Source organism: Oncorhynchus masou, chromosome 27, assembly GCF_036934945.1.
Source record: "Oncorhynchus masou masou isolate Uvic2021 chromosome 27, UVic_Omas_1.1, whole genome shotgun sequence".
Lineage (NCBI taxonomy): Eukaryota > Metazoa > Chordata > Actinopteri > Salmoniformes > Salmonidae > Oncorhynchus > Oncorhynchus masou.
In genome coordinates, this window is record NC_088238.1 from 65,292,061 (window position 1) to 65,306,654 (window position 14,594).

The following is a 14,594-nucleotide window of genomic DNA, read 5'->3' on the forward strand; positions in this document are numbered from 1 at the left end:
GAGGTGGTGTAGCTGGGGGCTGCTCCTTCAGCTCAGTAACCCATACCTCTAACAGAGCCAGTCTGTCTCTCAGCAGGCTGGAGGTGGTCATGGCTCTGGTGTTGGTAGGCAGGGGGGAGGACAGACCTGTTGTCTGGGTTGCTGCTGGTGGTGCCTGAGGGGAGAGGTCGGGGTCCTTTTTGGTTTCCTCCATCCATCCCAGGGTGGGGAAGTCCTGCACACCAGAGCTGAGTGCAGCCCCACGGCCCTGGCTGAAATGCCTGGTTACAGTAGTGTGGTCTGTGTCAAATAACAGGTTTGTAACAGTCCTGTTGTGTGAGCAGTCAGCAAACTGGGTTCTCCCTCTGAATTCTGTTGTTAACGTTGATTCTTCCTTTCTCTGATTTGATTTGGACTGGAAATTCCAAGAACAAAACGGGGAGGAAGTCTCTCAGTCTCTGCTAGCGCTGCTAGCCGCCTCAGTGGCATGTTGCTATGGTTACTACCAGTAAAACAGTTGGAGCTAGCCAGTAAGCTAATTGACAATATGAATGTAGCTATCTAGACAGGTCTTTTAACTCACACTCTCTGTCAATCCTTTCCTCCTGTATTGATCTTCAATTATACCATTTGACTAATTTCATCTCGTTAATTTCACTCTTAACAAACATAAAGTTAGAAAGAGTTGTTCTTCTGTGTAACTGCCTCTATCTCTCTCAATCAGATAGTGTTGCAGAGCTCTGTAATGTTTATTTCCATCAAGTCTGTTTACTTCTCTGATATATACTGACACCCTATTCCAAATCTACCTCCTAACCCCTAATCTCCAACCCCTACTCTCTAACCTCTACTCTCTAACCACTACTCTCTAACCTCTACTCTCTAACCACTACTCTCTAACCCCTACTCTCTAACCACTACTCTCTAACCCCTACTCTCCAACCACTACTCTCCAACCACTACTCTCTAACCCCTACTCTCTAACCCCTACTCTCTAACCTCTACTCTCTAACCCCTACTCTCCAACCCCTACTCTCTAACCCCTACTCTCTAACCCCTACTCTCCAACCCCTACACTCTACTCTCTTACCCCTACTCTCTACTCTCTTACCCCTACTCTCTAACCCCTACACTCTAACCCCTACTCTCTACTCTCCAACCCCTACTCTCCAACCCCTACTCTCCAACCCCTACTCTCTACTCTCTAACCCCTACTCTCTATCTCTAACCTCTACTCTCTAACCCATACTCTCTACTCTCTAACCCATACTCTCTACTCTCTAACCCCTACTCTCTACTCTCTAACCCCTACTCTCTAACCCCTACTCTCTAACCCCTACTCTCCAACCCCTACTCTCTAACCCCTACTCTCCAACCCCTACTCTCTAACCCCTACTCTCAACCCCAAATCTCCAACCCCTACTCTCCAACCCCTAATCTCCAACCCCTAATCTCTAACCACTACTCTCTAACCCCTACTCTCTAACCACTACTCTCTAACCACTACTCTCTAACCCCTACTCTCTAACCCCTACTCTCTAACCCCTACTCTCCAACCCCTACTCTCTAACCCCTACTCTCTAACCCCTACTCTCTAACCCCTACTCTCTAACCCCTACTCTCCAACCCCTACTCTCAACCCCAAATCTCCAACCCCAAATCTCCAACCCCTACTCTCTAACCCCTACTCTCTAACCCCTACTCTCTAACCCCTACTCTAACCCCTACTCTCTAACCCCTACTCTCTAACCCCTACTCTCCAACCCCTAATCTCCAACCCCTACTCTCTAACCCCTACTCTCTAACCCCTACTCTCTAACCCCTACTCTCCAACCACTACTCTCTAACCCCTACTCTCTAACCCCTACTCTCCAACCCCTACTCTCTACTCTCTTACCCCTACTCTCTACTCTCTTACCCCTACTCTCTAACCCCTACACTCTAACCCCTACTCTCTACTCTCCAACCCCTACTCTCTAACCCCTACTCTCCAACCCCTACTCTCCAACCCCTACTCTCTACTCTCCAACCCCTACTCTCCAACCCCTACTCTCTACTCTCTAACCCCTACTCTCTATCTCTAACCTCTACTCTCTAACCCATACTCTCTACTCTCTAACCTCTACTCTCTAACCCCTACTCTCTACTCTCTAACCCCTACTCTCTACTCTCTAACCCCTACTCTCTACTCTCTAACCCCTACTCTCTGCTCTCGTACCCCTACTCTCTAACCCCTACTCTCTATTCTCTAACCACTACTCTATACTCTCCAACCCCTACTCTCTACTCTCTAACCCCTACTCTCTACTCTCTAACCCCTACTCTCTACTCTCAAACCCCTACTCTCTATTCTCTAACCCCTACTCTCTTATCCCTACTCTCTATTCTCTAACCCCTACTCTCTTATCTCTACTATCTAACCCCTACTCTCTAACCCCTACTCTCTACTCTCTAACCCCGACTCTCTAACCCCTACTCTCTACTCTCTAACCCCTACTCTCTTACCCCTACTCTCTACTCTCTAACCCCTACTCTCTAACCCCTACTCTCTATTCTCTAACCCCTACTCTCTTATCTCTACTCTCTAACCCCTACTCTCTAACCACTACTCTCTAACCCCTACTCTCTAACCCCTACTCTCTAACCTCTACTCTCTAACCCCTACTCTCCAACCCCTACTCTCTAACCCCTACTCTCTAACCCCTACTCTCCAACCCCTACACTCTACTCTCTTACCCCTACTCTCTACTCTCTTACCCCTACTCTCTAACCCCTACACTCTAACCCCTACTCTCTACTCTCCAACCCCTACTCTCCAACCCCTACTCTCCAACCCCTACTCTCTACTCTCTAACCCCTACTCTCTATCTCTAACCTCTACTCTCTAACCCATACTCTCTACTCTCTAACCCATACTCTCTACTCTCTAACCCCTACTCTCTACTCTCTAACCCCTACTCTCTAACCCCTACTCTCTAACCCCTACTCTCCAACCCCTACTCTCTAACCCCTACTCTCCAACCCCTACTCTCTAACCCCTACTCTCAACCCCAAATCTCCAACCCCTACTCTCCAACCCCTAATCTCCAACCCCTAATCTCTAACCACTACTCTCTAACCCCTACTCTCTAACCACTACTCTCTAACCACTACTCTCTAACCCCTACTCTCTAACCCCTACTCTCTAACCCCTACTCTCCAACCCCTACTCTCTAACCCCTACTCTCTAACCCCTACTCTCTAACCCCTACTCTCTAACCCCTACTCTCCAACCCCTACTCTCAACCCCAAATCTCCAACCCCAAATCTCCAACCCCTACTCTCTAACCCCTACTCTCTAACCCCTACTCTCTAACCCCTACTCTCTAACCCCTACTCTCTAACCCCTACTCTCTAACCCCTACTCTCTAACCCCTACTCTCCAACCCCTAATCTCCAACCCCTACTCTCTAACCCCTACTCTCTAACCCCTACTCTCTAACCCCTACTCTCCAACCACTACTCTCTAACCCCTACTCTCTAACCCCTACTCTCCAACCCCTACTCTCTACTCTCTTACCCCTACTCTCTACTCTCTTACCCCTACTCTCTAACCCCTACACTCTAACCCCTACTCTCTACTCTCCAACCCCTACTCTCTAACCCCTACTCTCCAACCCCTACTCTCCAACCCCTACTCTCTACTCTCCAACCCCTACTCTCCAACCCCTACTCTCTACTCTCTAACCCCTACTCTATCTCTAACCTCTACTCTCTAACCCATACTCTCTACTCTCTAACCTCTACTCTCTAACCCCTACTCTCTACTCTCTAACCCCTACTCTCTACTCTCTAACCCCTACTCTCTACTCTCTAACCCCTACTCTCTGCTCTCGTACCCCTACTCTCTAACCCCTACTCTCTATTCTCTAACCACTACTCTATACTCTCCAACCCCTACTCTCTACTCTCTAACCCCTACTCTCTACTCTCTAACCCCTACTCTCTACTCTCAAACCCCTACTCTCTATTCTCTAACCCCTACTCTCTTATCCCTACTCTCTATTCTCTAACCCCTACTCTCTTATCTCTACTCTCTAACCCCTACTCTAACCCCTACTCTCTACTCTCTAACCCCGACTCTCTAACCCCTACTCTCTACTCTCTAACCCCTACTCTCTTACCCCTACTCTCTACTCTCTAACCCCTACTCTCTAACCCCTACTCTCTATTCTCTAACCCCTACTCTCTTATCTCTACTCTCTAACCCCTACTCTCTAACCACTACTCTCTAACCCCTACTCTCTAACCCCTACTCTCTAACCTCTACTCTCTAACCCCTACTCTCCAACCCCTACTCTCTAACCCCTACTCTCTAACCCCTACTCTCCAACCCCTACACTCTACTCTCTTACCCCTACTCTCTACTCTCTTACCCCTACTCTCTAACCCCTACACTCTAACCCCTACTCTCTACTCTCCAACCCCTACTCTCCAACCCCTACTCTCCAACCCCTACTCTCTACTCTCTAACCCCTACTCTCTATCTCTAACCTCTACTCTCTAACCCATACTCTCTACTCTCTAACCCATACTCTCTACTCTCTAACCCCTACTCTCTACTCTCTAACCCCTACTCTCTAACCCCTACTCTCTAACCCCTACTCTCCAACCCCTACTCTCTAACCCCTACTCTCCAACCCCTACTCTCTAACCCCTACTCTCAACCCCAAATCTCCAACCCCTACTCTCCAACCCCTAATCTCCAACCCCTAATCTCTAACCACTACTCTCTAACCCCTACTCTCTAACCACTACTCTCTAACCACTACTCTCTAACCCCTACTCTCTAACCCCTACTCTCTAACCCCTACTCTCCAACCCCTACTCTCTAACCCCTACTCTCTAACCCCTACTCTCTAACCCCTACTCTCTAACCCCTACTCTCCAACCCCTACTCTCAACCCCAAATCTCCAACCCCAAATCTCCAACCCCTACTCTCTAACCCCTACTCTCTAACCCCTACTCTCTAACCCCTACTCTCTAACCCCTACTCTCTAACCCCTACTCTCTAACCCCTACTCTCTAACCCCTACTCTCCAACCCCTAATCTCCAACCCCTACTCTCTAACCCCTACTCTCTAACCCCCTACTCTCTAACCCCTACTCTCCAACCACTACTCTCTAACCCCTACTCTCTAACCCCTACTCTCCAACCCCTACTCTCTACTCTCTTACCCCTACTCTCTACTCTCTTACCCCTACTCTCTAACCCCTACACTCTAACCCCTACTCTCTACTCTCCAACCCCTACTCTCTAACCCCTACTCTCCAACCCCTACTCTCCAACCCCTACTCTCTACTCTCCAACCCCTACTCTCCAACCCCTACTCTCTACTCTCTAACCCCTACTCTCTATCTCTAACCTCTACTCTCTAACCCATACTCTCTACTCTCTAACCTCTACTCTCTAACCCCTACTCTCTACTCTCTAACCCCTACTCTCTACTCTCTAACCCCTACTCTCTACTCTCTAACCCCTACTCTCTGCTCTCGTACCCCTACTCTCTAACCCCTACTCTCTATTCTCTAACCACTACTCTATACTCTCCAACCCCTACTCTCTACTCTCTAACCCCTACTCTCTACTCTCTAACCCCTACTCTCTACTCTCAAACCCCTACTCTCTATTCTCTAACCCCTACTCTCTTATCCCTACTCTCTATTCTCTAACCCCTACTCTCTTATCTCTACTCTCTAACCCCTACTCTCTAACCCCTACTCTCTACTCTCTAACCCCGACTCTCTAACCCCTACTCTCTACTCTCTAACCCCTACTCTCTTACCCCTACTCTCTACTCTCTAACCCCTACTCTCTAACCCCTACTCTCTATTCTCTAACCCCTACTCTCTTATCTCTACTCTCTAACCCCTACTCTCTAACCACTACTCTCTAACCCCTACTCTCTAACCCCTACTCTCTAACCTCTACTCTCTAACCCCTACTCTCCAACCCCTACTCTCTAACCCCTACTCTCTAACCCCTACTCTCCAACCCCTACACTCTACTCTCTTACCCCTACTCTCTACTCTCTTACCCCTACTCTCTAACCCCTACACTCTAACCCCTACTCTCTACTCTCCAACCCCTACTCTCCAACCCCTACTCTCCAACCCCTACTCTCTACTCTCTAACCCCTACTCTCTATCTCTAACCTCTACTCTCTAACCCATACTCTCTACTCTCTAACCCATACTCTCTACTCTCTAACCCCTACTCTCTACTCTCTAACCCCTACTCTCTAACCCCTACTCTCTAACCCCTACTCTCCAACCCCTACTCTCTAACCCCTACTCTCCAACCCCTACTCTCTAACCCCTACTCTCAACCCCAAATCTCCAACCCCTACTCTCCAACCCCTAATCTCCAACCCCTAATCTCTAACCCCTACTCTCTAACCCCTACTCTCTAACCACTACTCTCTAACCACTACTCTCTAACCCCTACTCTCTAACCCCTACTCTCTAACCCCTACTCTCCAACCCCTACTCTCTAACCCCTACTCTCTAACCCTACTCTCTAACCCCTACTCTCTAACCCCTACTCTCCAACCCCTACTCTCAACCCCAAATCTCCAACCCCAAATCTCCAACCCCTACTCTAACCCCTACTCTCTAACCCCTACTCTCTAACCCCTACTCTCTAACCCCTACTCTCTAACCCCTACTCTCTAACCCCTACTCTCTAACCCCTACTCTCCAACCCCTAATCTCCAACCCCTACTCTCTAACCCCTACTCTCTAACCCCTACTCTCTAACCCCTACTCTCCAACCACTACTCTCTAACCCCTACTCTCTAACCCCTACTCTCCAACCCCTACTCTCTACTCTCTTACCCCTACTCTCTACTCTCTTACCCCTACTCTCTAACCCCTACACTCTAACCCCTACTCTCTACTCTCCAACCCCTACTCTCTAACCCCTACTCTCCAACCCCTACTCTCCAACCCCTACTCTCTACTCTCCAACCCCTACTCTCCAACCCCTACTCTCTACTCTCTAACCCCTACTCTCTATCTCTAACCTCTACTCTCTAACCCATACTCTACTCTCTAACCTCTACTCTCTAACCCCTACTCTCTACTCTCTAACCCCTACTCTCTACTCTCTAACCCCTACTCTCTACTCTCTAACCCCTACTCTCTGCTCTCGTACCCCTACTCTCTAACCCCTACTCTCTATTCTCTAACCACTACTCTATACTCTCCAACCCCTACTCTCTACTCTCTAACCCCTACTCTCTACTCTCTAACCCCTACTCTCTACTCTCAAACCCCTACTCTCTATTCTCTAACCCCTACTCTCTTATCCCTACTCTCTATTCTCTAACCCCTACTCTCTTATCTCTACTCTCTAACCCCTACTCTCTAACCCCTACTCTCTACTCTCTAACCCCGACTCTCTAACCCCTACTCTCTACTCTCTAACCCCTACTCTCTTACCCCTACTCTCTACTCTCTAACCCCTACTCTCTAACCCCTACTCTCTATTCTCTAACCCCTACTCTCTTATCTCTACTCTCTAACCCCTACTCTCTAACCACTACTCTCTAACCCCTACTCTCTAACCCCTACTCTCTAACCTCTACTCTCTAACCCCTACTCTCCAACCCCTACTCTCTAACCCCTACTCTCTAACCCCTACTCTCCAACCCCTACACTCTACTCTCTTACCCCTACTCTCTACTCTCTTACCCCTACTCTCTAACCCCTACACTCTAACCCCTACTCTCTACTCTCCAACCCCTACTCTCCAACCCCTACTCTCCAACCCCTACTCTCTACTCTCTAACCCCTACTCTCTATCTCTAACCTCTACTCTCTAACCCATACTCTCTACTCTCTAACCCATACTCTCTACTCTCTAACCCCTACTCTCTACTCTCTAACCCCTACTCTCTAACCCCTACTCTCTAACCCCTACTCTCCAACCCCTACTCTCTAACCCCTACTCTCCAACCCCTACTCTCTAACCCCTACTCTCAACCCCAAATCTCCAACCCCTACTCTCCAACCCCTAATCTCCAACCCCTAATCTCTAACCACTACTCTCTAACCCCTACTCTCTAACCACTACTCTCTAACCACTACTCTCTAACCCCTACTCTCTAACCCCTACTCTCTAACCCCTACTCTCCAACCCCTACTCTCTAACCCCTACTCTCTAACCCCTACTCTCTAACCCCTACTCTCTAACCCCTACTCTCCAACCCCTACTCTCAACCCCAAATCTCCAACCCCAAATCTCCAACCCCTACTCTCTAACCCCTACTCTCTAACCCCTACTCTCTAACCCCTACTCTCTAACCCCTACTCTCTAACCCCTACTCTCTAACCCCTACTCTCTAACCCCTACTCTCCAACCCCTAATCTCCAACCCCTACTCTCTAACCCCTACTCTCTAACCCCTACTCTCTAACCCCTACTCTCCAACCACTACTCTCTAACCCCTACTCTCTAACCCCTACTCTCCAACCCCTACTCTCTACTCTCTTACCCCTACTCTCTACTCTCTTACCCCTACTCTCTAACCCCTACACTCTAACCCCTACTCTCTACTCTCCAACCCCTACTCTCTAACCCCTACTCTCCAACCCCTACTCTCCAACCCCTACTCTCTACTCTCCAACCCCTACTCTCCAACCCCTACTCTCTACTCTCTAACCCCTACTCTCTATCTCTAACCTCTACTCTCTAACCCATACTCTCTACTCTCTAACCTCTACTCTCTAACCCCTACTCTCTACTCTCTAACCCCTACTCTCTACTCTCTAACCCCTACTCTCTACTCTCTAACCCCTACTCTCTGCTCTCGTACCCCTACTCTCTAACCCCTACTCTCTATTCTCTAACCACTACTCTATACTCTCCAACCCCTACTCTCTACTCTCTAACCCCTACTCTCTACTCTCTAACCCCTACTCTCTACTCTCAAACCCCTACTCTCTATTCTCTAACCCCTACTCTCTTATCCCTACTCTCTATTCTCTAACCCCTACTCTCTTATCTCTACTCTCTAACCCCTACTCTCTAACCCCTACTCTCTACTCTCTAACCCCGACTCTCTAACCCCTACTCTCTACTCTCTAACCCCTACTCTCTTACCCCTACTCTCTACTCTCTAACCCCTACTCTCTAACCCCTACTCTCTACTCTCTAACCCCTACTCTCTACTCCCTTACCCCTACTCTCTGCTCTATTACCCCTACTCTCTAACCCCTATGCTCTACTCCTTAACCTATACTCTCTACTCTCTAACCCCTATGCTCTACTCCTTAACCTATACTCTCTACTCTCTAACCCCTACTCTCTAACTCCTACTCTCTAACCCCTACTCTCTAACCACTACTCCCTATTCTCTAACCCCTACTCTCTACTCTCTAGCCTCTACTCTCTAACCACTACTCTCTACTCTCTAACCCCTACTCTCTAGCCCCTACTCTCTACTCTCTAGCCACTACTCTCTACTCTCTAGCCACTACTCTCTACTCTCTAACCACTACTCTCTACTCTCTAACCCCTACTCTCTACTCTCTAACCACTACTCTCTACTCTCTAACCCCTACTCTCGTACCCCTACTCTCTAGCCACTACTCTCTACTCTCTAACCACTACTCTCTACTCTCTAACCCCTACTCTCTTACCCCTACTCTCTACTCTCTAACCCCTACTCTCTTACCCCTACTCTCTATCCCCTACTCTCTACCCCCTACTCTCTAACCCCTACTCTCTACTCTCTAGCCACTACTCTCTACTCCTTAACCACTACTCTCTAACCCCAACTCTCTACTCTCTAACCCCTACTCTCTACACTCTAACCCCTACTCTCTAACCCCTACTCTCTAACCCCTACTCTCTACTCTAACCCCTACTCTCTAACTCCTACTCTCTACTCTAACCCCTACTCTCTAACTCCTACTCTCTACTCCTTAACCACTACTCTCTACTCTCTAACCCCAACTCTCTACTCTCTAACCTATACTCTCTACTCTCTAACTCCTACTCTCTAACCCCTACTCTCTGCTCTCTAACCCCTACTCTCTACTCTCTAACCCCTACTCTCTTACCCCTACTCTCTAGCCTCTACTCTCTAACCCCTACTCTCTACTCTCTAGCCTCTACTCTCTAACCCCTACTCTCTACTCTCTAGCCTCTACTCTCTAACCCCTACTCTCTACTCTCTAGCCTCTACTCTCTAACCCCTACTCTCTACTCTCTAACCCCTACTCTCTACTCTCTAGCCACTACTCTCTAACCCCTACTCTCTACTCTCTAACCCCTACTCTCTAGACACTACTCTCTACTCTCTAACCCCTACTCTCTACTCTCTAACCCCTACTCTCTAACCCCTACTCTACTCTCTAACCCCTACTCTCTAGACACTACTCTCTACTCTCTAACCCCTACTCTCTACTCTCTAACCCCTACTCTCTAACCCCTACTCTACTCTCTAACCCCTACTCTCTAGCCACTTCTCTCTACTTTCTAACCCCTACTCTCTAGTCTCTAACCACTACTCTCTACTCTCTAACCCTACTCTCTACTTTCTAACCCCTACTCTCTACTCTCTAACCACTACTCTCTACTCTCTAGCCACTACTCTCTACTTTCTAACCCCTACTCTCTACTCTCTAACCCCTACTCTCTACTCTCTAGCCACTACTCTCTAACCCCTACTCTCTACTCTCTAACCCCTACTCTCTAGCCACTTCTCTCTACTTTCTAACCCCTACTCTCTACTCTCTAGCCACTACTCTCTACTTTCTAACCCCTACTCCCTAACCCCTACTCTCGTACCCCTACTCTCTACTCTCTTGCCACTACTCTCTACTCTCTAACCACTACTCTCTACTCTCTAACCCCAACTCTCTACTCTCTAACCTATACTCTCTACTCTCTAACTCCTACTCTCTAACCCCTACTCTCTACTCTCTAACCCCTACTCTCTACTCTCTAACCCCTACTCTCTTACCCCTACTCTCTACTCTCTAGCCTCTACTCTCTAACCCCTACTCTCTAGCCTCTACTCTCTAACCCCTACTCTCTACTCTCTAGCCTCTACTCTCTAACCCCTACTCTCTACTCTCTAGCCACTACTCTCTAACCCCTACTCTCTACTCTCTAACCCCTACTCTCTAGACACTACTCTCTACTCTCTAACCCCTACTCTCTACTCTCTAACCCCTACTCTCTAGCCACTACTCTCTAACCCCTACTCTCTACTCTCTAACCCCTACTCTCTAGCCACTACTCTCTACTCTCTAACCCCTACTCTCTTTCCCCTCCTCTCTACTCTCTAGCCACTTCTCTCTACTTTCTAACCCCTACTCTCTACTCTCTAACCACTACTCTCTACTCTCTAACCCCTACTCTCTTACCCCTCCTCTCTACTCTCTAGCCACTACTCTCTACTTTCTAACCCCTACTCTCTACTCTCTAACCACTACTCTCTACTCCCTAACCCCTACTCTCTTACCCTTACTCTCTATCCCCTACTCTCTAACCCCTACTCTCTACTCTCTAGCCACTACTCTCTACTCCTTAACCACTACTCTCTAACCCCAACTCTCTACACTCTAACCCCTACTCTCTACACTCTAACCCCTACTCTCTACACTCTAACCCCTACTATCTACACTCTAACCCCTACTCTCTAACCCCTACTCTCTAACCCCTACTCTCTAACCCCTACTCTCTGCTCTCTAACCCCTACTCTCTAGCCACTACTCTCTACTCTCTAACCCCTACTCTCTTTCCCCTCCTCTCTACTCTCTAGCCACTACTCTCTACTTTCTAACCCCTACTCTCTACTCTCTAACCACTACTCTCTACTCTCTAACCCCTACTCTCTTACCCCTACTCTCTAACCCCTACTCTCTACTCCTTAACCACTACTCTCTACTCTCTAACCCCAACTCTCTACTCTCTCTCCTACTCTCTAACCCCTACTCTCTGCTCTCTAACCCCTACTCTCTAGCCTCTACTCTCTAACCCCTACTCTCTACTCTCTAGCCTCTACTCTCTAACCCCTACTCTCTACTCTCTAGCCTCTACTCTCTAACCCCTACTCTCTACTCTCTAACCCCTACTCTCTACTCTCTAGCCTCTACTCTCTAACCCCTACTCTCTACTCTCTAGCCTCTACTCTCTAACCCCTACTCTCTACTCTCTAGCCTCTACTCTCTAACCCCTACTCTCTACTCTCTAACCCCTACTCTCTACTCTCTAGCCTCTACTCTCTAACCCCTACTCTCTACTCTCTAGCCTCTACTCTCTAACCCCTACTCTCTACTCTCTAACCCCTACTCTCTAGCCACTACTCTCTAACCCCTACTCTCTACTCTCTTACCCATACTCTCTACTCTCTAGCCACTACTCTCTACTTTCTAACCCCTACTCTCTACTCTCTAACCACTACTCTCTACTCTCTAACCCCAACTCTCTATCCCCTACTCTCTACTCTCTAGCCCCTACTCTCTAACCCCTACTCTCTACTCTCTACTCTCTATCTACTACTCTATACTCTCTAGCCCCTACTCTCTAACCCCTACTCTCTACTCTCTACTCTCTATCCCCTACTCTCTACTCTCTAGCCCCTACTCTCTAACCCCTACTCTCTACTCTCTACTCTCTATCCCCTACTCTCTACTCTCTAGCCACTACTCCCTACTCTCTAACCCCTACTCTCTACACTCTAACCCCTACTCTCTAACCCCTACTCTTTAGGTTGGCACTGTTACCTTGTGGTGACGTTTCCACTCGGTTTCCCCTCCCTAATCCTTAATTTAACCCCAACCCTCCCCAATACTTAATTTAACCCCAACCCTCCCCAATACTTAATTTAACCCCAACCCTCCCCAATACTTAATTTAACCCCAACCCTCCCCAATACTTAATTTAACCCCAACCCTCCCCAATACTTAATTTAACCCCAACCCTCCCCAATCCTTAATTTAACCCTAACCCTCCCCAATACTTAATTTAACCCCAACCCTCCCCAATCCTTAATTTAACCCTAACCCTCCCCAATCCTTAATTTAACCCTAACCCTCCCCAATCCTTAATTTAACCCCAACCCTCCCCAATCCTTAATTTAACCCCAACCCTCCCCAATCCTTAATTTAACCCTAAACCTCCCCAATCCTTAATTTAACCCTAACCCTCCCCAATCCTTAATTTAACCCCAACCCTCCCCAATCCTTAATTTAACCCCAACCCTCCCCAATCCTTAATTTAACCCTAACCCTCCCCAATCCTTAATTTAACCCTAACCCTCCCCAATCCTTAATTTAACCCTAACCCTCCCCAATCCTTAATTTAACCCCAACCCTCCCCAATCCTTAATTTAACCCTAACCCTCCCCAATCCTTAATTTAACCCTAACCCTCCCCAATCCTTAATTTAACCCCAACCCTCCCCAATCCTTAATTTAACCCCAACCCTCCCCAATACTTAATTTAACCCCAACCCTCCCCAATCCTTAATTTAACCCCAACCCTCCCCAATCCTTAATTTAACCCTAACCCTCCCCAATCCTTAATTTAACCCCAACCCTCCCCAATCCTTAATTTAACCCTAACCCTCCCCAATCCTTAATTTAACCCCAACCCTCCCCAATCCTTAATTTAACCCCAACCCTCCCCAATCCTTAATTTAACCCCAACCCTCCCCAATCCTTAATTTAACCCCAACCCTCCCCAATCCTTAATTTAACCCCAACCCTCCCCAATCCTTAATTTAACCCCAACCCTCCCCAATCCTTAATTTAACCCCAACCCTCCCCAATCCTTAATTTAACCCTAACCCTCCCCAATCCTTAATTTAACCCCAACCCTCCCCAATCCTTAATTTAACCCCAACCCTCCCCCTTAATTTAACCCCAACCCTCCCCAATCCTTAATTTAACCCCAACCCTCCCCAATCCTTAATTTAACCCCAACCCTCCCCAATCCTTAATTTAACCCCAACCCTCCCCAATCCTTAATTTAACCCTAACCCTCCCCAATCCTTAATTTAACCCCAACCCTCCCCAATCCTTAATTTAACCCTAACCCTCCCCAATCCTTAATTTAACCCTAACCCTCCCCAATCCTTAATTTAACCCTAACCCTCCCCAATCCTTAATTTAACCCTAACCCTCCCCAATCCTTAATTTAACCCTAACCCTCCCCAATCCTTAATTTAACCCCAACCCTCCCCAATCCTTAATTTAACCCCAACCCTCCCCAATCCTTAATTTAACCCTAACCCTCCCCAATACTTAATTTAACCCCAACCCTCCCCAATCCTTAATTTAACCCTAACCCTCCCCAATCCTTAATTTAACCCTAACCCTCCCCAATCCTTAATTTAACCCTAACCCTCCCCAATCCTTAATTTAACCCCAACCCTCCCCAATCCTTAATTTAACCCCAACCCTCCCCAATCCTTAATTTAACCCCAACCCTCCCCAATCCTTAATTTAACCCCAACCCTCCCCAATCCTTAATTTAACCCCAACCCTCCCCAATCCTTAATTTAACCCCAACCCTCCCCAATCCTTAATTTAACCCTAACCCTCCCCAATACTTAACAC

At 47.9% G+C, this 14,594-nt stretch overlaps 1 protein-coding gene across 1 annotated transcript in view; it reads left to right on the forward strand.

The window, feature by feature from the left end:
* mepceb (methylphosphate capping enzyme b) overlaps nt 1–14,594 on the forward strand; it is a 53,559-nt gene that overhangs the window by 22,218 nt on the left and 16,747 nt on the right. The gene's annotated exons all lie outside the window — the stretch shown is intronic.